A 26,285-nucleotide genomic window follows, 5' to 3' on the forward strand; every position below is an offset into this window, starting at 1 on the left:
ACTAACCTTATAATGCCACAAAGTAATCCATGACAATATTTCGCAGGTATACATATATCATTTTCCTGTTATATATATGTACGTATTAAATTTATTTTGTTTAAGGACGCTTACACAAGGGTTTTTTTCCCTACGAAAAAAAAAAATTGAACGTTAGTGTTAATTTCCTAAATATATATCATAATGGTTCAAGTAGACTAATTGTGTATTTGACTATTTACACTATATTTATTATGTGAGTACTAATGTCGATTTATCTGAACAGTTAAAACCGCATCTCATAGTCAGCTTGGCTATATCATAATTATATGCGTGTGTTTTGTTCAGATTCCGTTTAGGGTAAAAACTCCTAAGCCGAAAAAAAATATAATATTTAGCTGAAGACGCATTTTCTCCATTTTGTAATAATAATAGAACAGTTAAACATGAAAAGAGATAAATAATAGGCTAGTGCTCAGTAATCAATTGATTAAAAAACCTATTACCTAATGAACTTTCACCTTGAGAAGGAGGCATTGTATTGTTGGCTCATCCATGAAATATTGATTAATCGCTTCGTTTATTTTATCATTATATATTTATGAGTTTCCTTCCTTTGTGGGAATCACAATTTTACAATAAATGCTACACTACAAGCATAGTGGTACAATGCTTTTCATTTACTAACTTTATTACGTCCCCAAGTTTTTTGTAGCTTAGTGAACTCATGTTCAAGTGATCGCTTTTTTTGTGAATTTCGAGAAAAAAAAAATCTAAATTGCAGAGAAGACGAAAATTTCGAACAGCAAATTTTTATTTTTTTGTTTCTATAAAACTTCGTATTTTAACAAATATAAGTTTTGTTCCTTACTTAATACAACATCTTTCTCCTTTAGCCATTTATAAAATTATTTAATATTTAGTAATTATAAATTATATATACACGATCAGAAAGTAAATATCCATTCCTATAAAGTCAACACTTGATGGTATAGCCTTCTTATTTCTGGCAGTCCATACAGAAGTCTTCTTGGAAGGCAATACTCTGGCATCCTTAGCACATGACCAAGGCAGCAGATTCTGGCCACTTTGAGAAACACCACTATATAGAGCTGACCATAAAACTCCATTAACTCTAGATTTTTTTCTTGATTACCATTGTCCCAGTTCTCTTATTGGTCCATATATTATGCTTATCAAAAATTATAATAAAATAAAAATTACATGAACATTCCAAAAATCCTTAAATTCTGTTAAATTTGATTTTAACATATCAATTATTTATGAAATGTATCTAAATGTATTTTAATACATATTATAATTAATTTTAAAAAGGAAATACACCTATAAAATGTGAATAGCGAATGTGACATAAATTTACCATATTAATTTTAAACCTTTTTATTTTTATTTACTTAAAACTACTTTAAAACATTTAATTTGATAAAACAATAAATACCCCCTCCTAGATGTACGGAATAATGATATTCAATAGAATAATGATCTGAATTTCCAAAAAATTCTTCTTTTTTCAATTACAAAAGCAATTTGATGTTTATATTTTGCATATGGCAACAAATTACATATTTCAATTCTCCCACTTAAACCATCTCTACAACTTACATATATCTCTGATTTGACCTTTTTCGAGAATGGTTATTCTAGAAAAAAAGGTCAAATCAGAGATTTTTTCTAAAATTGAATTTTCAAATTATGCTTCAAGTGAATGCTGAAATCCAGTGGCATATGATGACAACAAATAGAGCCTATTTTAGTTTTTATAGACATCTAAAAGGCGAATCAGATAACGGGCCATGTAAATATGCAAGTTCATAAAAAAAAAAAAAAAATTGAACAAAATAAATTACAAAAATATAATTCTTATAAATATATACATTATAAGTAAATATACATAGTTCTTCAATATAATTCATTGCAGACATAAAAAAACTACTAACATAAACCTTAATGTCTTGATAAAATAAGACCTAAAACGGTAAATAACTCACAGCATTACTATTTTACCCAACAAGGATAATTTAAATTGCAATGGCGGGTTAGATATATATAAATAATAATAACGAGCTCCGAAATGGTAAAGTGATCTCATGCACCACCAAGCTGTGCATACACAAAACCTGTTTTAAACCAGTGCTAGGGCCATCCTTAGGTCAAAATCGTTCTGAAGTCTGCGGGCAGCACCGGTTTGAATAAAGCCTGGGAGTGTTGATTTGTTTCATTAAGTGGCGACCCACAAAATGAAAACCTTGACCCCTCTACCATGGTTAGAATAGGTTGGTAACCTGTAGATAACTTGGTGAATATCACCTTCGTTGTGGATTGTCTTAAAAAAAAAAAACAGTACTAACATATTGGAGTGTTGGATGATACCAAGAAGTAGCTTTTCAGAAACAACTGGTAGTTGAAGTTTCAGGAGACTCTGATTCAACACTAGTATTATTGTCAAGAAAAATGAAGAAAGAAAACTGAAACAAACTTCCTTTTTTTTTTCTGTAGTAATTTATGCAGAAATTTAATTGGTTTCAGCATTCATTATTTATCTCCAAATTTCCTATGTATCTTAATCAGCTCTAATAAAAATTATCCCGTAAATTTTGATCAAATTTAATTAGATTTGTGACATAAATTTGAACATTGAATAGTCTCCAAAAATCAGCAGGTAGCTCCATTTTAAAAGTTCCATTATGAAAGTTTTGTAAATTAAAATTTTTTTCCCAAATTCAGGCCTTTTAAATAAATCTTTTCTATTTTTAAATTAAATATGTAAGCATTTAGAAATCATGCTGGGTAATCTATATTCCACTCTCCTTTTCTCAGTGAGAAGGAAGAAGCTTAAAAGATCAGAGGTGCCTTCATATTGCCCTAAATATGCCAAATGTGTTAACCAAAGGTGTCCTTTAACACCTACAATTAAAGGAACATACGAATTTAGAAAGAATTAAAATCTTTAAGGTATTTATAAAAAATATTAGGTTAATATTACTATAATTACTTAGGTTTAAAACTTTTGACTTTACAATGACACTCATGCAATAAATGAGAGAATATAACTGTTTTATGAAGTATTTCAGAAAAGAGTCATAACTAAATATGATAAGATTGTCATCTATGTATCAAATGAAATTTAAATAAAAAAGGTACTTATGACTCATCTTGTCCTACTCAAATAATGATAATAAAATAAATGAATTCAACTTTCTACATATCTCTCAGTTTATTTTTTAAATTCAACACTATAATAGCTGATCATTATATTAAAATTACAATGCACATAGATTAGCCATTTCAAAGACGAAAAAAAACCAGATGAATTGAGGTAAAAAATGATATATATTTATCATTGCTTTGTTTTTAATGGTATTTCAGCTTTGCGAGTAAAAATATTTGAAATCTCCAGTCCTTGTCTTGGGAGCAGTATTCATATTCATTGAGAAGTAATATTTTTAAATCTCTCTACTGAAAAGTTTTTAGTAATCACCGAGTAATATTTTATTTTATGTATGATCACTGTGTAATATTTTATGTTACATCTAAGGTAGAATAGAAAAATGGGTCATAAAAAAAGGGAGTTTCACTGATGAAGAATGTGAAAGAACATTTCGCAAAAAAAAAAGAACAATTGGAAGAGGTTATCTGCATCAAATCATCCAGAATTCAATCAGAATTGCAATGTCATACCCATCCTTTTATAATAATATGAAAACCCATGTTTATGTATTTATGTACTAATAACCTCTGTAAATTACAGTTATAAAATTTCAGCAACGAGTAGAGCAATTAAATGAACAGTTATATACTTTCTAAAATTGGGACAGGGGGTACCCCTCCCCCAGTAGTATGTATATATACACTCTCATATAAAAACAACTATTTCCTGATATCTGTGCATTCTTTTTTTTTCATATTTATTATAAATACTATTTTGTATATATTTATATTTATTATGCCTTTTAAATTTAAATAATACATATATACATAAAATATTGTAAAGACTTGAACAGGTTCAACTAAAACATTCAAGTACCTTGTGGCTGATTTTTTTTGCCCTTCCTGGCATTGATGCCATAGGGGGAGTTTCTTGAAACATGTCAGGCTACAATGACTCAGAAATCAAGGAACGTGTTAATGCTGGATGATTGTTTGGGAGCTAGAATAAATCCTTCCTAAACAGATAATAGGTGAGGAAAGATACAAAATCAAGGTGTTTAAGTTCAAATTTGTACCACTGCTCACATATTCATGTTCTGGGAAATGACAACTAAACAGAAAAGACAAATCCGTGTAATAAAAATGCAGTACCTGAGGAAGATGGAAGGCAGAACCAGGCGAAACAGGATAACCAATGCTATGGACTAGTCTCAGGGTGAATACCATATGAACCACTATAGAGGAATCCCAACTAAGGTGGTTTGGCCATATTTTTAGAATGCCAAACTATCATAATGCCAGAATGGCCAACATGGCCAAGGTGGAGGGGATATGGCTTAGAGGTAGGCCTAAAATCACCTGGAAGCAGGATGTTCAGGAAGCCTTCCTCAGAAGAAACCTAAACTGTGTAGAGAGAAGATGACTAGTTGTCTTCAACAGAGACAATAGGTGGGGGTTGTATAAGCAGGATCCTCACAGCACTATGTGGTAACGAGGATTTTAGATTATGATGATGATAATTATTATAATATTATTATCTTTAATAATATAAATGAATATTTCATATTAACATTTAAATATTTTATAATGCTTATACAAATATAATATTTATTTTCATATTCTATACTTCGAACATAAATTTTAGAAGAATTTGATGATCAGATCAATCTGTTAGAAGTATTTTTTGCGACCCATATGTCTTTCATGTTATTACAACATTAGCATCACATTATTACTAATCTTGTTTTAAAACCATTAATTGGATTTTATTTATCGACTTCTATGAATAACCATTAGCCAGCAACAACAATGGAGAAATCAGTACTTCCTCATGAAATAAAAATGAGCACAATATTCATCTCTAGTTGTTAGAAGAATGCTACTGATAACCATTGAAAAATAATCTTATCACTCTTCTTAGCTTGATTACTAGGGCTCCTACAAAAATAATCTGATTAGTTATATCAAAACTTTTTTTTTTTTACAACTTTATATTTCCTTTCTAATCATACTTATTTTCTAATAAGAATTAATTTGGAAATGAAAGTTTATTGGAAAATTGCTTTCTAACCAAGATATATTTACGAGATGTAGTTATAATTTTTTTGAAAAAAAATATTGTTCTTGAAAAACTGTATCTCATAAAAATGTTGAATGCAAGAAATTGTACTACAGCTCAAATTTTAATAAATTTACTCTACAATAAACACGGCTTTAATACTTTTTTTTTGCTTGGCAAGTAGTTTTCAAGATATTATGCAATGAATGAAAAATCTGGTGCAGTGAACTCATCACACAACTTTTACTTCCCACCTTACTTTTAGATGAAATTAGTTTCAATATCTTAGGTGTTTCAAACCAGCTATTTCATTTTTATTCAATATGTAAAGATTTTTCAGGTAAGTGGTAGTATAATCTATTGCCATAACAACTATGGCAACAAGAAAACTTTTTTTTCTCCTTTAGTAGATAGTCCATATCTAGTGATATGACACTTCCATAAAAAAGAAATATTTCAACAAATTTCTATACCATTCAAATAAGTTTTAAAATTTGACTCAGAAATGTAACTTTCTTCACATGAATAGACATTTCCATAAGTAAGTGTTAAATAATAAATTTTTTGTTAAATCAAACTTATAAATCAAATAATAACTTTAAAAAAAACAATATTTTTTGATGATTGGCTTTGATTTGAAATTGATTTCCCTCATGGACAAACTTGTAAATTAATGAGTTTTGAAACAAAGAATTGTTATTTGGCACGAAAAGATTTGAGGGTTATAGGTAAAAAAAAAATCAGGTTTTTATAATTTATTACAAATTACAAATTCAAACTTATACTATTGTATTATAATGAAAAACAAAATCAACAAACCTAAAAATATCTTCTTTTTTTCAAGTGTAATTCAATAATAATAAATAAATAGTAATACTAGAAGATGATAACTAATGTAACTTGAGGCTGCTTTTTTACAATAAACACGTACAGTAATTAACTGCCTCATTATAAGAACTACAAGGACTGATTATACCAGGATATTTTTTTTTTTTATAATGATACTTCAAGTTTAATACTAATTGATAATAGAGGTAATTGGTGTTTCATATTTATGTAATATATAATTATATAATATTTATTCATATATTTATTCTTGCTAATGACAAGAAATTGGCTATCAAAGAATATTATCATGCAATGTCTAAATGATACAATGGAGTATACAATATTAGGAAGAATGGAAAATGGAAGAACTTAACCCTTATCTAAATCAAACTTGTATTTGGGATTGATGGATATGGGCTTAATTAATTAATTGTTTGCTAATTTAGTACATTAATGCTCAAATTTCATAAGCCAAGGATAGATATGTACCCAATTAGTTCTTTTTTGTTTATCCTTGACTAACCCCCTGCTTCTTCATTTAGGGATGTTGAATGGCGTTCCCTTAAACAGACCATCCTCTCATTATGACCTCATATCTTATAGTTGTCTACTTCTGTCTTCTTTTTTTGTAAGTCTGTTAGTAGAACAAAAAAAGTATGATTGTATAGAATTTGTCTATTATTCGTGAGTACTCAGTAGGCTCTTCTCTTGGCATTGATCAAGTATATTATAGTGTGACTGTATTCTTAACGTTTTTTAGTTATGGTTGTGATTTCTTGATAATTGTAAGGTGAGCTGCATGAGAATGAGATTTAACTAGTCAAGGTATCCTCTGAATATTTCCCAATTTTCATGTTTACAATGATCTTTTTTTTTTCTTTGGTTGTACAATCAGTTGTTCTGATAGATTGTCAGATAAAATTGGAACAAGGTACTATTCTAAGCCTTAGGTAGCTATGGCCAGAATGAGAATACAAAAAAAAAAATGGAATTGAGTTCAAAGCTCTGTCCTATTCTGCTTCAGATGAAATAAAGTGAACTAAACTCCATAGATTAGGTTCACTAGTGTTAATATGGTAATGGGAGAAGGTTGGGTTTGCTGGGGGCAGCCCCTGTAGCAATGATATGCAGTTTCACCAATTCGGAAAGTTAGAATATATCTTGTTATACGCATGCTTAAGGAAAAGTTACTGATGGATAATTTAGGAACGTTTGCTGTACATCAATTCAAATTTTCATAACGAATAGAACAGCTGAATAGGGTCGTTCATCTAATGAAGAAGAATGAACATTTTTGTTTATTATAGCATAGGTTAAGTCATCTTTACCAACAATTTATAATAGGTAATTATTGGTCTAATATATCCACAATCATTACTATTCACAAACGCATGGTTGAGTTTGCAACACAAGCCCAATTGTGTTCCTATGATAATGTGCGCATGTATTCTCACGATTTTCCACAAAACATCATTCATTATTGTTATCTGTCGACTGAAAACCTACCCCTGCAGGCTCCTATTCTGGCAATAACCACATCGTTCCCGCACCGCCGGGCACACTTCAGCATCTGGGCGTTAACATACGACAGCCCGTCCGAGCCGCAAACTGGGTTGTATTGCGGAGGAAACCTGCAATTACAGTTGGGTATGTGAAACAAGACGTCTGGTAGCGGCGTTGTTGTCTCACTGGTTGTCCTTCCTTTTGGTTTGCGATCTGGCTTTGGTGATGTAACACTTTTGATTTGGAAGAAATCAAATCTGTTCGGTTTCTGAAAAGATAAAAATAAACATTAAATATTAACCATTACAGAATCCTTTAATTTTTTAATTAATTAATAATTATTTTTTTATATTTTTCAATTACTTAAAACTCAATAAGAACGAGAATTTTAGCTTTATTATCGCATTTGCTTCGTTATATAACTGAACATGACAGTAACTGTTATGTCTAGAATTATTTATTACACGGCTTATAATCATAAGTATTAAATAGTTGGGACGAGATGTCTTTAGAACGATGGGTTCATTTTTTGTTAAATTTCACAGTATAAAAATAGTATAATTGATTGTTTCGGACTTTGATGATATCTTAGTGGTTAACATAGCGTTACTTAAGAATTTTCGAAGGCAGAAGTAATACTATAAGCATCTTCAGTGAATATATAGGGTGAAATGATGAACAAGCACTATTTTATTTACATTTCAGGACCTATTCGTGGGACCAGCGATTCCAAGAACATTCCCCGTCGTGAGCAATAAAATACAATAATTAGAAAACTGTAGAGAACACCACTTAGTTGAAATGGCAGCAATGGCTGAAAAGCAGAAAAACAGTACCAATGATAAACGTTAACATTTCACGGCTAAGACAGGTTTATTACCGAGAAAATTCTGAAATCTAATCATTCAAAGTTTCCATCTTTCTTAATGCCGGTTGCACCAGTCTCCTGTAAAACTAAGATTTGTACAACATAGATTTGTTCAAGAGTAAAATAAAACTCCGGTTACATAGCAACGTGTTTCTGGTCTATAGTTTTGATAAATACGTTACCAAGGTTACCTATAACTGAGATAACTGTCGGGACTGTTAAAAATTGTGCTCCCAATTAAATTTAAAATTGATTCGACAGCCACTTTTGAAAGTCAAAGTCGCTAAAAAATTCTTCATCTGTTCATTGTAAAAAATTAATTTTTGAGGACAGAAGATTTTTTTTATTATTGCCTGAGTAACTAATTCTTTGAAGCCTTCGTCGTCTGTCAAATCGCCTTATATGATCGAATACATTTTATTAATTTAGAAAGAAACGGAATAATAATACAATACATCTTCGCTAGATTGACAGATTCCGACTGGAACTATGGTAGATTTCTTGAATGGTTAACTTCTTTAACGTAGATTTCTGCTGAAAGGCAGACTAACCGGTAATCAATATCTAGAAAAGTTTACCTCAAGAACTTGTATTAACATAACTTAAATAATCTATTTTATCTGAGATTCAGTAATTATAGTTAAAACTGTAATGGCGCAACCGTCCCTTAACCTTAAAATATACAAGGGGTCCATTTACAAAGCCTAACAACCAACCACAATCAGCTAGTTTTACAATGGTTAATCAGGAGGTTTACAATCGTTTTGCCACTGATATGAATATAAAATAATTAACTAGAAAATTAATATATTTATCGATAATAATAAATAAAAATGGCTTTCGAATAAATTAAGAGCATAAATAAAAAGATTGACAGTGATTGGGGTAGTGGCAAACACCTTTTACCCAACATCTTTGCCCATACCAGCTGATGTAGTTTACACTCCTTACACTTCCCATCACATATCCTGAGTAAGAAGAATAATGGCGAGGGTAAGCTTCCAAGAAATGTGAAGCCAAAAAGGTGGGACTTTTGATAAACCACAAAGGTGTGGTAAAGGAATAGGAGCCAATCTCCAACATCCTATTAACCTCAACTTAAACCTGAGCTCCGAGGGAGTGGTTTACTCCCCTCTTTTTGGCTTCACTTTCTATCTGGAAGAGGATAAAGTGTTTTATACCCCTGCACATATCCCAAAAACGAAGGTTGGGATGGAAATGAGATGTCTTTAGAATGGTGAGTTCTTTTTTTGTTATTTTTCAAAGAATAAAAATCGTATAATTGATTTTTTTTTACTTTAGAGGTTCAGTGACGAAGATTGTGAAAACGAGGGGCGCTTAAATATTAAGGAAGAGGTCCAGATAAACAGATTCACAATTATTAAAAAAAAAAAAAAATCGCACTCGGAACACCATCAAAAGTGTAAATTATTGGAGATATTCAATAATACTTCTTGAACGACTACCAGATATTGTTAGCCTGTAGTCAATAACTAATACAAAGTATTTGGTGGACGGCTCAGTAAATAAGAATGACTAAGTTCGTAGCAATTTGCCACCTAGTGAGTTTAGTCTGATGGTTGTTTTCCTAATAACAGTTGCCAAATTCCTGCTTTAGAAAATCTCTTATTAGGATTCAGCCTTCCGTGTTTTCATTTGAAACGATGATGTAAGAATTATGAAAAACATGGAGGCACTGCCTATTGTCACGCACATTTAGAGGCCTATTTCCTTGGCAAATTGATGTTTTAGCCAGGAATGAAATGCCCACTTGCGGAGGCAATCTGATGACCTATAGCCTATCGGGTTACCGGAGATTAGAAAATAAATTGGGGTAGCTGCGTTGTGACGTGACGTCTTACTGCTTTGATCCAATCTATTCTCGGTGCCGGGATCGTGCTCTTTTAGTAAATAGTTCCGCTCGGGTCCTTGCATCTTCGTGACCGCCTCTGTCCCCGAGTCATTAGGCCCCAGGATTGACATCCCCCCCCCTCCTCAAAATGTTAAATATTGACAGGCGAGGGAGCTCGGAATCAAAGGGAGTCAAGATACCGTATTCAGTAATTTTTTGTCAAATTAGGCCTACAGACATCGTAGCTGTGATAAGTTGTGATTCTTCATAACTTCAAAAAAATTTTTACAAAATTAAAAAAAATACAAATAAAATTGATGCTTTATTTTATTGACTAGTCATAAAATTCTGGAAGTTTTAAAAAAATAAATAGTTATTAAAATCGTTTTCTTGGTTTTTCAGACATATTAAAATATGTCTATATTAATGTATATGTATATAATGTCTATATTAATATGTCAGATATTAAAATTTAAGTGACGATATTTTAATACGCTATTTTTTTCTTTTTATTAATGATAGATTTATTTATTGATAGATATTACAATCTGCCACACAGTTGTGGGCAATAGGTAATAGTGATGAATGATCTCGTACATACTAAAATAAATAAAAAATAAAAAATAAAATTACAAAAAGAAGAAAAAAATAAATAAAAAATAATAATAAAAAAAAACTCTCTTAAAATATATACAGACAAAAGAATATAACACGCTATTAATGTTTAAAACTAAATAACTACACATTATATTAGTATATTGATTTACAGGTTTGAGAGAGATAGGTCCTTAATTAATAAAAAGAAACTTGTTTGGTAATTTTTTTTTTATAAAAAAAATAAATAATATTTTTACCATCCAAAAGAAAAAGGTTTTAAAACCAACTAAAAATAAATTAACAAGGTTTTTAGTATCAATATATTTTTCTTTCACAACTCAACGATTAATATAAGAATAATAGCATCAAGGTGCATTTTGGGGGAAAATATAGGTAAAAACAAAAAAATAATAACGTCCTTATGTCTTCTATTTGATTAAAAAAAAAATAGATACGTATAATAATCTTTTTGACGAGATGAAACATACATCTTCGGTAAGATATCATATGCCGAGTCCCAACTCCAGTTCCAGTTCAAGTTTGTCTTAATTTATTGATACGTCTGAAATTAATTTTTCTTTTTTCTTGTCTTTATTTTTATTCAAATGAAAAAAAAAAAAAAGAAATTTTTATGGTCAATATTATATAAATTATGTCCATAGAAAGTGCTTACTATCAATACTAATAGATAAGTGTAGTATTAGGCACGAAACTCAAACTTATGCAAGGTTAGCAATGCTATATCCTATCTTAAACAGAAATTCCAAACTAAAACCTGAAACAACTGTTCTTATATTTAAACAAATTCTCAGGCCACTGCTGATGTACGGCTGTGAAGTCTGGGGAGCAGCATCCTTCACGAAAAGGAAAAAAACTACAATCTTTTCAAAATAAAGTCCTAAGAATCGCATTAATGCTCCTTGGTTCATAAGAAATAGCCAATTGCATCGCGAATTACAGATGGAGTTAATAGAGGATTACATCAAAAAACGGTTCTTGAAGTTCCACCTCCAGTTGCCGACAGTTAAAGGAGCAGTGACCTGGAAAACTCAACCTCAACCCGAAGACTGCTGCAGGACATTCTTTTATAAATTTTAATAAATATAAAATTAATTTATAGTCTTACTACCTTTATTTTACTTTTTATCATTACTCATTTTATTTATTCATTATTATTATTTTTTTTTTTTTCTTCCTTCGTCTACTTTTCAAATTAACTTGTTTCTTTTTACTATTAGAGGACAATAGTTTGTTTTATTCAAGTGTACCAATATCATTATTTTTTGTTATTAATTTTACTTTCCTCTTTTATTAAGAAGCATTATTCTTATCTATTTATTTGTTTTTTTTTTCTTTTAATAATAACATTTTATATAGTTAGGGGTGTCTTTTGTACGAGTATAGTCTCGCCCCTAGTCTCGCCCTCCTCCTCCCCATAATCAACTGTTAAAAAAATACATATATAAATATAACGGTTATATCAACCATGTAAGGCCCACCAGGCCGATTTGGTATATAATAAAATATATATATATTAGGCACGAGGTGCAAACAATTCCTAGGCTGCTGTTAACCAGGGCTGTGGAACTGATGCAGTTCTGGGAAGTTCTTATACATATACTTCAAGTGACCATTTCTCATTAGGGGCCGTGACGGGAGAAAGTTGTAATGGCTACTTAACAAAAGAGGGGTCGCACCCCAACCATATTTGCTAACTCGTTATGATATAAACATTTAAACTATTTATTCATAAATCTATATTATTAAAATAATGGCATTTTTAAAGCTATAAGTTACTATACCGTAACTTAGAAAGAAACAAATATTTTGGGACATCTATTTGGGGTATTTTACTAAGTTAAAGGTGAGCATTAGTGCGATCGAGCTCTTTCCAAAATCTGAAATTACGAGCACATAAACAGGTTGTAAAAACTTTGATAAATGAGGTATAACAGCATCATTATCACAGCCCAGTTTTTTATTTAAAAAATAAACCAACCAGGTTGTTCTTTTCCTCAGTCCAACACCGTTTTAACATATGAATTGTTGGCGGGAAGATGCCCCCTCACATTTGAAATTCAATATTATGCCATCTAGTGGCAGCGATATAAATCAGTAGTTATGGGTAGCCTTCTTGGTCTAAAAAACAGAACAACAAAGAGAAGAGTGAACAGCATCTCAAGAGCCGCATCATTGTTGGCTGAGATAAACAATTCACGATGAGTGACTAAACTACACCCCACTTGGCCGAAGAGACGGAGGCAGGATGAATGAGGGAAGATAACACAAGAAGAGAACAACAATATGCACTTTCAAGATCTCGATAGCTCACCCTGTAACCTACAACATCTTCAACACAAGTAAACTACAGCATCTATTATTATATATAATAACACTTATAATTTAATGTAACCTCATTACAATAAAAATTAAAAAAATAGTAACTCTATTGTACAAACTTTTAACAAACCCCCATATAACCAACCACGTGTCTTATTGTTCAATCAAGAAGAGAGGCTTTCTCCCTATATCGCCATTATTCATTTATTTTGAAACTCATTAAATACAGTCCACACCATTTATTACAATCAATCCCATATTACGATTAATATCCCCCAACTTTCACCCCGGGAGTATCTAAATTATACATGAATTATTAAGTTACTCCTTGCCTTATAGACTTGAAAAGTTTTATAAAATTGACATCAAAAGGTTCTCTAGGTTCTAATATTTTGGAACACACACTCGTCAATAGATATGTTATTTTATTGACTCAAAATGATCTCGTGAAGTGAACATGGTACAAATAATTTATGTAAACAGTAGTTTTCCATGGGCATAAAATGTGCTAAATTCACAATTCTAAGTTCACGCAAAGGGCTTCACTGGAATTTCATTATGAGTTAGTTACCCGATAATGAACGGTTTTTTTCAGTTTCATTTGATAGAGTCAAAATTTCAATCACGTTTTTGGCCTTTTGGCCCAGTTTGCGTCGCTCCCCGAATCAGCCCATTTACTCATGTTTGCGAGTTTTAAAACTTTTCACTTCCACGAATAGCCTCAAAATTACGAAACACTAAAGAGCTTGTTGAAATTTTAATAGTTATAACATTTTTGTAAACAATGTTGTAAAATGTAATTACGCTATCTTAATTCTTTGTCTAAGATACGTGGCCACAGAACCCGAGGTGTTGGCTCAAAATAAACGATATTGAAAATAAAATTGGATTGAAAAGCCAGGAAACTGCACGTCGATTTTGACTATTACAGAACTTACTATACAAACCGTCTTAACTTCCAATTCATTAAAAAAGACCGATCTACATGACAATTATAAAGCCTAAATGGACATACGAAGTTGAGATTTGGGGCTTCATTAAACCTTTCAATTCCTCTCGCATCCAATCCTTACAATCCAAAATCCTCAATGCTCCTTACTTTGTCATAAATAAAATCAACCACAATGACCTTAATGTTCTATATGTAACCGATCTAGCCCTAACCATCAAAACTCTCTTCTTCTTCTTCTAATCATGACAATCCTCCGAGACGCCTGAAAAGAAGATGGCCTCAAGACCTTCTATTATGGAACTATGATTAGAGTGCTTCCAATGGGTAGTTTCTCTACATGCCTGCTCCACTCCATTTTGATCTTACATCAATGTGTTTTTATGTAAATACAGTTGTAGATAGCAATAAATATATTTTTAAAAAATAACCAAAATAAAATTTTAGAAAATCAATTTGATCATCAATAATAGGAACAAGATTAAATAAAACTACGCCTTTTCTGATAGCTAAATGCAACATTACTCTTTTTCTTAGACTTGGTTCAGTAAATAAAATTGATAGAAACAGTTTCTCTCGGTTCCCATTTATTGAAACTCACGCAAGTCAGAAAATTTGCTCTTTGTGTTTTTTAGGGTGCCGACTACGAATTTGAACTCAGATTTTCTAGCCTCAAATTTCTCAGTTGGAACCTCTTTCTATTCCCAATATGATTGCATTACATTTCGACACGCACTCATCTTCTTTGAATGAAGAAATCCGGCATATTTTGAGAATATGGTCAGAAGTTTGTAATTAATTACTTTGTATTGTATATATTTAGAATATTAGAGTAGAAAATTTGATTTAATAAAAATTAGAAAATTGTCTTGCTTACAGTCAGCGATGATGCAATATGGCATGGAACAAAGGCAGCCGTGGGTGCAATGTTTATTTTTGTATAAATATAGAAAATTTCACATGAAATTATGTTTTTATTGCATTAATTATAATTGATATGTAATACGAAGATAAATTCAAGACACAGTTTAAGCAAGCATTTTATAATAATGATCATATTACTTTGCCAAAGGACAATATAAAGAACTATGAATAGTTTATGTATTTGCGAGACTGTATTTTGTAATATACAAAAAGCAGGATTCGGAATAAAACGCCATGGTTAAACTTTTTTTTTTAAATAGAAATACTTGTTACATTTAGAACTAGTTTCTAAAAAATTGGAAGGAACTTGAAGTTTGAAAAAAAATAATTAAAAATTTCAACTTATATTCGTATAAGTTTAGTTATAACTTAATTTAAAAAGAACTTGGCATTCAAGAAGTGATATCGTAAACTTCGTTTAAGCAAGTTTTTCATTCTTAGTTTATTGGCCTGTGAGGTGCAATTAGTTAATTATTATTATTTTATATACGCTATTAAAATGCTGAGTGAAAACAATTTTAAGGATTATCTATTTATTTTAACGTTCATCCAATGAAGATTTTCGGACGATCCCGTACTACTAATTGGCCCACTGGACAAACCCCAGAGAGCGCAAGCTAAAAAAAAAATTTATTGAATGAACAAAGAAAAATTATATGATGTTAAGTTACGGCATCATTTAATTGTCCTTTTAAATATTATCGATGTAATTATTGTTGATTGCAGTAGATAATTTTGCTATTAGTTCCAAATAATGATGGGACCAATTTTCTGAAACTACTACGCGGAACCGTTTAGAACTATTCCCATTTTTTCTTTATCCCAGCCGACCGTAGCGCAAAACAATATGCCAACTTAACCGTGCAAATGTAAGTACACAATACTATTAAAATACGGCTTTAAAATTTCAGAAACCTTTCGGACTCCCAGGTAGGTTCCCCAGTACGTCGCTAAGTACCTGCATATCCTTTTAAACTATGCTGTCTCTGACCAGCAACTCCTTCCAAACAATAGGCCTCCTACCTCATAACAGTCGTCAGCTTTGTTTTGTGTACCTGATTGTCTGTTTTTCTTAGAAATATTTAATAATTTTTTTAAAATGATAATATTAACAGTTGACCGTAAGTAATTGTAAGAAGATGATCCGGTGGCGGTCGGGAAAGGTATAAAAATAACATAAAAACTATTTATTATTAACCAATGTTTAGCCCAACTTTGCAATTCTTTCACCCCGTGGCTGAATAAGAACACGATACTAAAATTGTAATACATGATAAAATTATTTCTTGAATATTAAGAGAAAGATTGTCAAAAGTATATAAAAAAGGGGAACGTAGTATCGTAAACCAAATGAATATAAATATAAATTAATAGAATATTAGTATTCTATTAATTCTAATGCCTTCTTGTTATTAATTAGTTAAAACAAGGTACAGTAAAGAGGAATAGAATTGCATTGTGCAACTAGAGTCATAAGTAGTGAAATAATACTCAATAGGAGTGCTAACAAATACGTTAAAATTTAAAGAGACTGGTGAAGTAAATCGTATAAATTGTAGATATAACCGGTAGGTGAATTTATAAATAAGGGAATTAATATAGGATATTTAAAGAGAAATATATATTGTAGTAATTTTATCATATTTGACTATATTAGCATCTTTTTCTTATTTATTTAAATATAAATTGATAATGATAAGATCCTTAGTAATGACTTAAAAATTAAATAAATTATATAAGCCTACATTTTGAAAAGGGCTGGATTATGGATATTTATCTGTAAACCATTCCACACAATGTTGCTGTCACACCTTATCGTTCTTGCTATTCAACGTCAAAGTAAGTGAACAACAGAGATGCAATCAAATTCAAAGTCTTTCTAATTGACCTGTTATAGACGAAATATTACGTAATACGTAGCTCTTCCTTTATTACCATGTTCATAGCCCCTTCCATCATTTCATCCATCATTAATCATCAATTAAAATATTAAAGGCTTAAAACAAGTTCGGTTCTCATGAAAATGATTTAATCCTTTTTACAATATATAAGAGACTTTCTCAGTAGTATTCCTGAATAAAATCTGATTAAGCATGAACGTTCAACGGTCCAACAAACTTGCCCTACTTCACGGATGGATTGGATCTCTCAAACTATGAATACGTTCGTTTTATTTGATACTAAAACAATTGAGAAGTATTCCATCGAATGTTCATATATCCATTTTAGAAAAATTATTATGGGAGTATCTCATACGTTAATTTTTTAATTAGAGTGTATATGGGAATATACGTATTGAGGACCCCTGAGCCCAAATTAGCAAGGCCCAAAAAAGTCTATCGTAAAGAAAAAAAGAAAAAAAAAAAAAAAAAAAGTATATGTGTGTCTATCGTCAGCCTATCTCAAAACGAAAAGTTTTGTATTGATTGATTGAAAAGCAATATTTTGTCGATTGGTTTACTGATAAATATCCATAATCCAGGAGTTTCAAAATTTAGTTTTACATAATTTATATAAATTTGAAATTAAGTGTAAGCATCTCATCATTATCAGTTTACATTTAAATTAATATAAACTAACTGAGAACGAGTTGCGAGCATTGTAAAATTACAAGAACCTATATTTCTGTTTTATTATCCCATTTCATTTATCGATTCATCTAACACCCTGGATTGCACCATACATCCCATTTACTTCACCACAATTTCTTTTAATTTTATCATATTTGTTATCATTTCTATTGAATTAAATTCTTTACACCAGTTGCACATTCTCAGTTCTCTCCCTCTTTACTTTATCTTCTTGTTATTAATTAGTATTATATTTCTGTTGTTTAATGCTTTCCTCGTTCTTTATAAATTTTTTTAAGCTCTTTTTATGAATATTTTAGTAGTAGTAGTGGTTCTCATTTAGCTCCAATGAAAAGCTGCACACATTGGGGCAAAACGTTGGATATAATAAATAGTTTTCTACTAGTTTTGTACCTTTCTTGGCCGTTACTAGGACCATACTGATTATATATATATGTTATCAGCAAGGCGATTTATAATTGTTGTTTTAATTAGTTAAAGTTGATAGGAAACAAATGGTGAATCACGAGGACCATGTAAGATAAGATGTTGCGAATTTAAGGTTTACTAGATAAAGGTTTTAGGCAATGATTTTTGGTTAACATCAAACCTCTAGTCAATATATCCTTATCAGGATTAAGGCAGTTCTCCCTGGCTCCTATACTAGAAGATCAAATAAAAACAAACTCAAAATATTTATTTTCAGTATGTATGTAAAGCATATGCGGACGGATTCTAAGTGCTTTATGCAAAATAAAGTAATTTTTATGTAAAATAAAATTGATTTGTTAACGAGTCAACCGTGATTTTCGCCCGAGGGCGCACGACTAAAAAAGAAAAATGTTAAATTTGTTACCTTTGTTAAGTTTTCCAATTCATCAGGGAAGACCCACAGGCCATCCTCCAACGGCTTGGCCAGAACGGATCCACATAGAGCCACTAACACTAACAAGAACAGCTCCATGTTTGGAGAACAAGGGCCATCGGAGAAGTAAATCCTTGGGAGGGTGGGGATTCCCGTTTATCTCGAGAGCTGGAGAGGAAATGCCTCTCTTCTACCCTCAAGTTCCTTTGAGGTGGGGAGATAGTTATTGCCTATTAACAGCTCCATTAGTTCCTCCAATGATCTGGAGGTTGCAAGGAAATATAAGTTTTGTCCGAGAGGAAGAAATAAATAAATATTCTTGCGCGCTACACTCCTGAATCGGTGATCTGGTAGTAGCCTTCTTCGAAAACAATACTTCTTCAAGTCCATTTTGATTTGTCAATTGTGATGGAATATGCTTATAATAACTTTAAGTTAAAACGCAGGATGGCACGGATATTAAAAATCAATAAATTATTGCACTGTTCTCGTTGATTTGGAACAGTTATTTAATAATACACTTTTGTATTTAAATTAAATCTTTCTTTTTTTAGAAGTTATTGTATTGTGTGTCGTTTAGAAGTAAGACTAGGTGTTTAAAAAATTGTGGTTATTTATTTTCACATGACTTTTGTGTTCCGTTTTAACCTCTGTTTTTATTTTATTGTTTAAAGTTTATTGTTATATATCTATATTTATAATTGAATATTGAGTGTTGGAAAAAAACTTTCTTTATTTAAAAAAAAAATAAATAAAAAGATATTCAAAAATGTGTATTGTAAACTAAATTGTAGTACTTATGTACTTATAGGTCCTGTTATACGTCGGAAGTTCCAAGCCTAAAAAGTTTATACCACTTTGGAGGTATGAACTTTTAATTAAAAAAATCATAGAAACTGGTTCAAGAATGGTAGAGTTATGAGTGAAACTAGATAAAAAATGTTCAATTGTTAACCTCCTTTTTCAGTTAAAAAGCAGCAAAGCTAACGAAGTAAAATGTATTGTTATTAAAATGTTTTAATGTTTCAAGTTAAAACATAATATATTAAATCTTATATGTTTAGAGTTCAATATTCATTATCAATTTATATATTATCATCAATATATTTTATTATTACAGCTTAAACAAAAAAGTTTGATTCTCATTTCTTGATATGAAATAAATCTTATTCATTTAAGGTAGATTTCTAATCTTTTATTGATTAAAAATAGAAAAGAATTCTTTATGCGAAATGCAATTGAACAATTGTACTTGAACTTTTGTAGCTACTTAATGGAATCAGTCTGAAGGTTTTCCAATTTTTTTTTGTTGTTAGAAACGAACATTAAACATAGATCAAGTTCAACTTAAAAGATTCCACATTGTTTCAAGTAAAGATAGTTACACATTCTCAGCCATTATTGAGCATTTATACCAACCTTTAAACTATTAAATTAATTCTAAAGGAAAAATTAAAGTATAATGATAAATCTCGTCAATGAACACTAGGGAAGGTAAGGTCGTGCAAGGCGGAAATCCAACTTGAGCAAATATCCAACTATTATTTCGTCATATTGAATATTCAAAGAAAAATCAAATTGATTGTTAATGCAGCAATATTAAAGTAGCAAGAAGAAATTATCTCACTTTTCCTCAATGTCCAAATGACTTTATCAAAAGTAAAGAGTTTACAGCACATTATTAATAGCAACTTTTATCAACTAACAGTGATAGCGTAATATTATTAACTAATTATTTATTTTTACTAATTTCTGTATTAATAATATATATTAATTAATATATTATTGTTGATTAATGTATTATTAATATAATAACATTATTAATAATGAACATGATTAATTCGAATATGCAACAATTAGGATTAATATTGTTTCCGCGACTAATTTGCTAATTAGTTTCTAATTTGCTTTCTAATATCAAGATTATTTCATTAATATAATATTTTTTTATTTGAGACTGGTTTGTTTATCGGTTATAATAAAAAATATCTATATAGACTTAACGTGTTTGATTCATAGAGGCCCTTGACAATGCCCGGAATGGCCGAAACGTAGGAGTTACAAGAAAATAAACATGTTAAGACTATATGGATATTTTATATTATGATTGATAAGATCAATTTAGAAATCAGGACACATTTTGCAAGCTTTACTGGGTTCCCTATCTTAGGCTATCCTAAGAATGGTACAGGAGAAGCTAAAACCACTCCACTCCACATATCATTATTTAAAACTTTAATTTCAGGTCTTTAGGATTCGCTAAGAGATGGTTACCTGCTAGTTCATAGAGTTCTAGGTTCATCTTGGTCAGAACTTTTTCCGGCCTGATCAATTGAATACCAGTGTTTTCTTTAACCTATTTAATTTCGTGTTCTAATTTATTTATTCATTTATATTTTTTTTAAAATTTCTTTAATTTTTTTTTTAGTAAACTGCTATCATCGTTTTGTTGCTATCTATCGATAATTATTGTATATATTATTTTATCATTATGTTATTTTATTTATTTATTTTTCATACAAATAGTTCGATTATGTTCATCTTGTTTATTCTTTTGTTTGTATATATTTTTAGAGATTTTTTTTTTTAAATAATTTTTTTTTATTTTAGTATGTATGAGATCATTCATCACTATTACCTATTGCCCACAACTGTGTGACAGATTGTAATATCTATCAATAAATAAATCTATCATTAAAAAAAAAAAAATCTATTGATAATTTTTATAAATTTGCTTAATTTATCGAAAGGTTATTGGGGATCACTGGAGAGGAGAGTATGAAGGAGTGAAACAGGGGGAATAATGTATTTGGTGTATTGGTAAATTGTTATTTGGTTTTGTACGAGGAAAACCAATATATGTATATAGGAAAGAAAGAAAAATATATTTAAGTATATTCCATTTAGTGTATTGATGATAATTGTTTGAAAAATGAAAAATGTTAATGTATCGTAGTGTATATATGTGTCCAATTATAGATTGATAGGTACGCTGTTATATCAACCCAATACATTTGGGCAGCATGGCCAAATCAAGCATTTCTCTATAGTTGATTCGCATTCGGGAAAAAATTTAATGGTATTGCTATACTTTACAGCTATACAAATACTTAATTAACAGAGAATAGGCATAATCATTGTCTAAGTGCCTAAAATAAGTTATATCTATCGTCAAATAAAAAGTGAAATAGTCGAAATTAAGCTGTCAATTGAAACAAAGTAGAAGATAACAAAATAATCGCTGTTCAGAAATGGACCTCCAAGGATTCACATAAAATAACAGAGACGAATATATTACAGGAGGAAAAGAAATATCCTTAAAGGTGACTCTTAATTCACCACCAGATAAAAGGCATTGGATTATCAGATATCATAAAAGATATCTTGACGATGGGAAGCTGAGATAGGAGGAAAGATCGGTCCCAATATTGAATCATTTAGATAAACGACCATTCCACTTTCCCTGTCCATATGAATCTATTGTGAAGAAAGAGGAAATATCCTTATTAGATGTTTTCAATAAAACTTCATTTATTTAGATATCACAATCTGCCACACCGTTATGGGCAATAGGTAATAGCGATAAATGATCACATTAATACTAAAATAAAATAAGAATGAAAAATAAATAAATGCAATAAAAAAAAAAAATAGAACATAAAAATAAATAAAAACCTCTCTTAAAATATATACAAACAGAAGGATAAAGAAAATGAACATAATCAAACTATGTGCATGAAAAAAAATAATAATGATAAAAATAAAAGTGCTATCATATTAGTTCTCTATCAGTATTAGTATAATACTTATTGGGTAATAATAATTTAATCTGAGTTTAGAGGAGGGATTTAATACGGCTTTCCTTGTTGCTTAAGTTTAACATAAAATAGAAAATCTACGCAAAATTATTACACAATTGTTTATTAATAAAATAGTTAATTAATAAATTTTATAAATTATACGATAAAAAAGTTTTTTGGAATCATTAGAAGCCTAAAATGTATGCATGATGTGTTCACTCAGAAACGTTCCTTATAGCTTGCGAATTCCATGGATGGGATAGTGGCATAAATTCAGTTTCCTATAATCAAATAATTAATTAATTTAATTTTCCGTGATAATACTAATAAAGGGCTCTAACTGTACTCAAGATTAGGTTGGTCAATATTTTCTCAGTAACACAAGAATAAATACTTTGTACTTATTTATGAAGCACAAAGTAAAGTCTTTCTCGTAGGAAGATAGTCAATAAATTTATTGACCGCCACCCGGAATATCTTCATACGGTTAACTATCTTCTTCCAACACTTGCCTATATGTGTATTTGCTGCTAACATAATGTACGGGTTATTTAAAAAACAAGGGTTTGAAAATGTTAATGAAATTTAACACTGTCTATAGAACATTCAAAGCATGAAACAAGATTGAAGAAAGCTTTATTGTAGAAAACCTAAAAATAGTATTTTAAATTGACTGAAATCAGAGAAAATACTAAAAAAAAAACTATCGCATCGTTTTCTATTTTATTCTAATGAAAAGTAATAAAAAATCCAATACGAAAATACTAAATTTTTTCACTTTCGTTTCTTTGTTCATAGTGTTCATAACAATAAAATAGTGATTTTCGTAATTACTGTATTTGTTTTTCAAAGGTACTGTATACGGTGTGATAGAATGAAAACTGAGCTAATTTTTTAATTAATCACATTTTATGTCGTATTGTATAGTAATGAATGTACGAGTTGGAATTCTTAGACAAACATTTATTTACATAAAAATAAAATCAGATACGAATGATAAATACACTTCACTTGTCCCCAGCAACATTACTATTTCACCTTTTGCAAATATAAAACTCTCTTTCTTACCTGCATCTGTTTTGAGAAACCTTTCTTTCCCTCCGGTCACCAAAATATGATTCCTTTGTCTCCCATCAGTTCCTTTATCCCTTTGTCTCATTTCACAGCCTTGTTGGCTCACTTAATAGTCATATATTAGGTAATCCACCACAATATAATTTCTAAAGCAAAATGTTACCTGTACTATTTTTTTTTTTTTTTTGCGGTGCTTACCCTGACTATTCAATCCATATATTGCTAACTGAAATTAAAATGTAAAAACAGGAAACTTATTCAAGTAGAGTAAGTTTATTACATAAAATAATCATTTCAGACAAATTAATTTTCACTTTTTACTCTATTCAGTGAAAATGACTAGAAAAAAATAAGATTGAATAACAATTTATAAAATATTTCAAAGATCATTTTATAATTCAGGGGATTGATAACGTTTAAAAAATCGGGTTATTACTATCTATATCGTCGATTTTTCAAAGTTAAGTTTGTACAGCTATTGCTTGCTACGGTATATTTCCTATGATTTTAAAATAAATAAATAAATATTTTATTTGGTATTTTATCCAGCGATAAAAAATGTCATAACAATTTTTCCCTAGTGATATAAAAAAGATTGACAATCCAAGAAAGGGTCACCGATTAGGATTATTTACTGGACACCAATGATGTCATCGTTGATGCTTCGCGCTTTAACTTTTTTAAAAATACGTTTACTGATTAATTACTACTGTTAATTATTCTAACCAGAGGAATGTATCCCTTGGAAATTGGCCATTCAGGATAGAGGTAAGTGAGCTAAATTGGGTAGGATCTCGGACTGTAGCAATTCAAGTCTCGGTTGTAGACAGATATCCTATATAGCTTCTATATCTCTTAAGCGGTGGCGCAAATCCCTGAAGGATGCGTTGCTCTGGTTGGAATAAGTAATAGTCTTTATTCCTCCGATGATCGTATTTTCTAATTGCGAAGCGCCAAAGGATTATATCTTTACTGTGCAGTGAATACTGCTAAACCGAGGTGTGGCCACATTTGCTCCCTCGGCTACTGTCGGTAATGGTACCGATAGCCAAAAGACCATAACCGCTACTCAAACTGCAACAGGTCTTAAGATATGACTTATTTTTATGGCTGGTAACTTTGGGCATTTTTTTTTGTTTTTGTTTTGACGGATTTATTTTTAGATCTGAGGTTTTTTTTTTAATGTGCCTTACCGGGTATAGAGTTTTCATGAAAGCGATTGTAGATTTATACTTTTTTGATTCAGTTTTTAATATTTGTTTACCCTTTTATTGAATCTGAAAATTTCTCAACTAATCAAATCTCCCCAAAATATCATAAAACACTACACAACTAATACGCAAGAAAATATTAACGGCTCATGAATATAAAGTTTTTAATGCACAATGTGTAATAAAAATATAATTTTTATTTCTGATTTTTTTTCGACACTCAATAGGTACAAATGATAGAGAAGGCAATAAAAAAGTCTCAGCCGTTTAGCCTGTCAACAATTTTAGTTATAATACAATTATTATAAAACAATAATTTGTATTCACAAGCTACAAAAGCTACTGTTCAGATCAATATCTATTAACAAAGTTGTGACCAATTATCAGCTATTACAGTGATTATTCATCACTGTATGATTTTGAATTTCAAAAGAAAATAAGCCAACACCAAATGAAAAAATCTGTTTGAAAGGAATTGGAAGAGCTGGAACTGGACGGCAGTGGGGACGTGCTTCACTACTAGGAGGAAAACACCAAGCGTACGAACTTCTCAGAAGGTCGTCTAATATCAAGTATGCTAAAAGAGGCGCTGACCAAGCAACTTGTTTCATCAACATTCCTCAATGCCGAATCACATTGAAGCCGGTTTTAAACTAACTATTAACAAGGTCACGACTTGAGAATTAATTTCCAGGGCTCAAAATATCACATTTTTAATTAATGAATCACCTTTATCTTGTGCAGAACGAGCGCGACAGGGTGCGATAAAAGTTATAGCAATACTTGAAAATTATTGTTACGATTGTTCTCCTTTTCCTTTGTATATGTCCCGCTTAAAATAGTACGGTGAATCCTTGTTAACCGTCCTGGTGAGGTGTCTCTACCAGACCTAAGACCATATTAAAGTTCTGTAAATAGGAATCACTTTGTGGAACAGCGTATGAGTTTTAGACATTTTCTAGTTTCATATGATTCACATTAGACATGTTTTTTTTTTTTTTTTTTTTTTTTCCAGAAAGTCGTCATCCGGTGCTATTGCAATATAGAACTATTGGAATCCGACATCCGACCTTTACCGTCGGTGCCTCAATTTTTCTTAGTTTTTATTTTTCAATATAGGGATTGAAATTTCGGGTAAATTTGTTATCTTCTGTAATAATTCACAATAAATGTTAGAGACCATGTTTTACAATCGAGTGCCTTGATTCAAGTGCATACGATTTATTTTTTTTTGGTCTGAATTAGATTATTTGAACACATTCTAAACTATAAACTAATTAAAACGATTGTTACAACCTCTTGCACAGAGGAGGATACAAATCCAGAGAGGTGTAGAAGAAATTAATTTTTAATGAGGTGTTATAAGTTGGCAGTAGATATGAGATCGGGGGCTACTTTAAATGAACATGAACCAATGTATGAAAGAAAACGATATATATATATATATAAAACAATAGGCAAAAAAGGAAATGGAATATATGTTACAATGGATAAAAAATACACAGGAATATGGATGAGTAAAAATAATAAGCTAAAATATATATGGAATGTCCGGACATTCAATATATATTTATTTTAACCGGGGGTACATTATTCTGCTACTCACCAATAGGCCTCTAGGAGCACTTCCTTACTGTATCTTAGCACTCAGAACCCGGTACCAATGAAAATTAGTTCAGTAGGAGCGTGGATATTTGG

The 26,285-nt window shown here is 30.4% G+C and overlaps 1 long non-coding RNA gene across 1 annotated transcript; it reads right to left on the minus strand.

The window, feature by feature from the left end:
* Positions 1–7,174: 7,174 nt before the first annotated feature.
* On the minus strand, positions 7,175–18,677 carry LOC106690749 (uncharacterized). The gene is made up of 2 exons (XR_010844459.1): positions 18,494–18,677; positions 7,175–7,805 (listed from the first exon to the last, which is right to left on the minus strand). It is a non-coding gene; the product is annotated as an uncharacterized lncRNA (long non-coding RNA).
* Positions 18,678–26,285: the final 7,608 nt, after the last annotated feature.

Source organism: Halyomorpha halys, unplaced genomic scaffold (genome assembly GCF_000696795.3).
Source record: "Halyomorpha halys isolate HHAL.00 unplaced genomic scaffold, Hhal_1.1 Scaffold1856.1, whole genome shotgun sequence".
NCBI classification, from domain to species: Eukaryota; Metazoa; Arthropoda; class Insecta; order Hemiptera; family Pentatomidae; genus Halyomorpha; species Halyomorpha halys.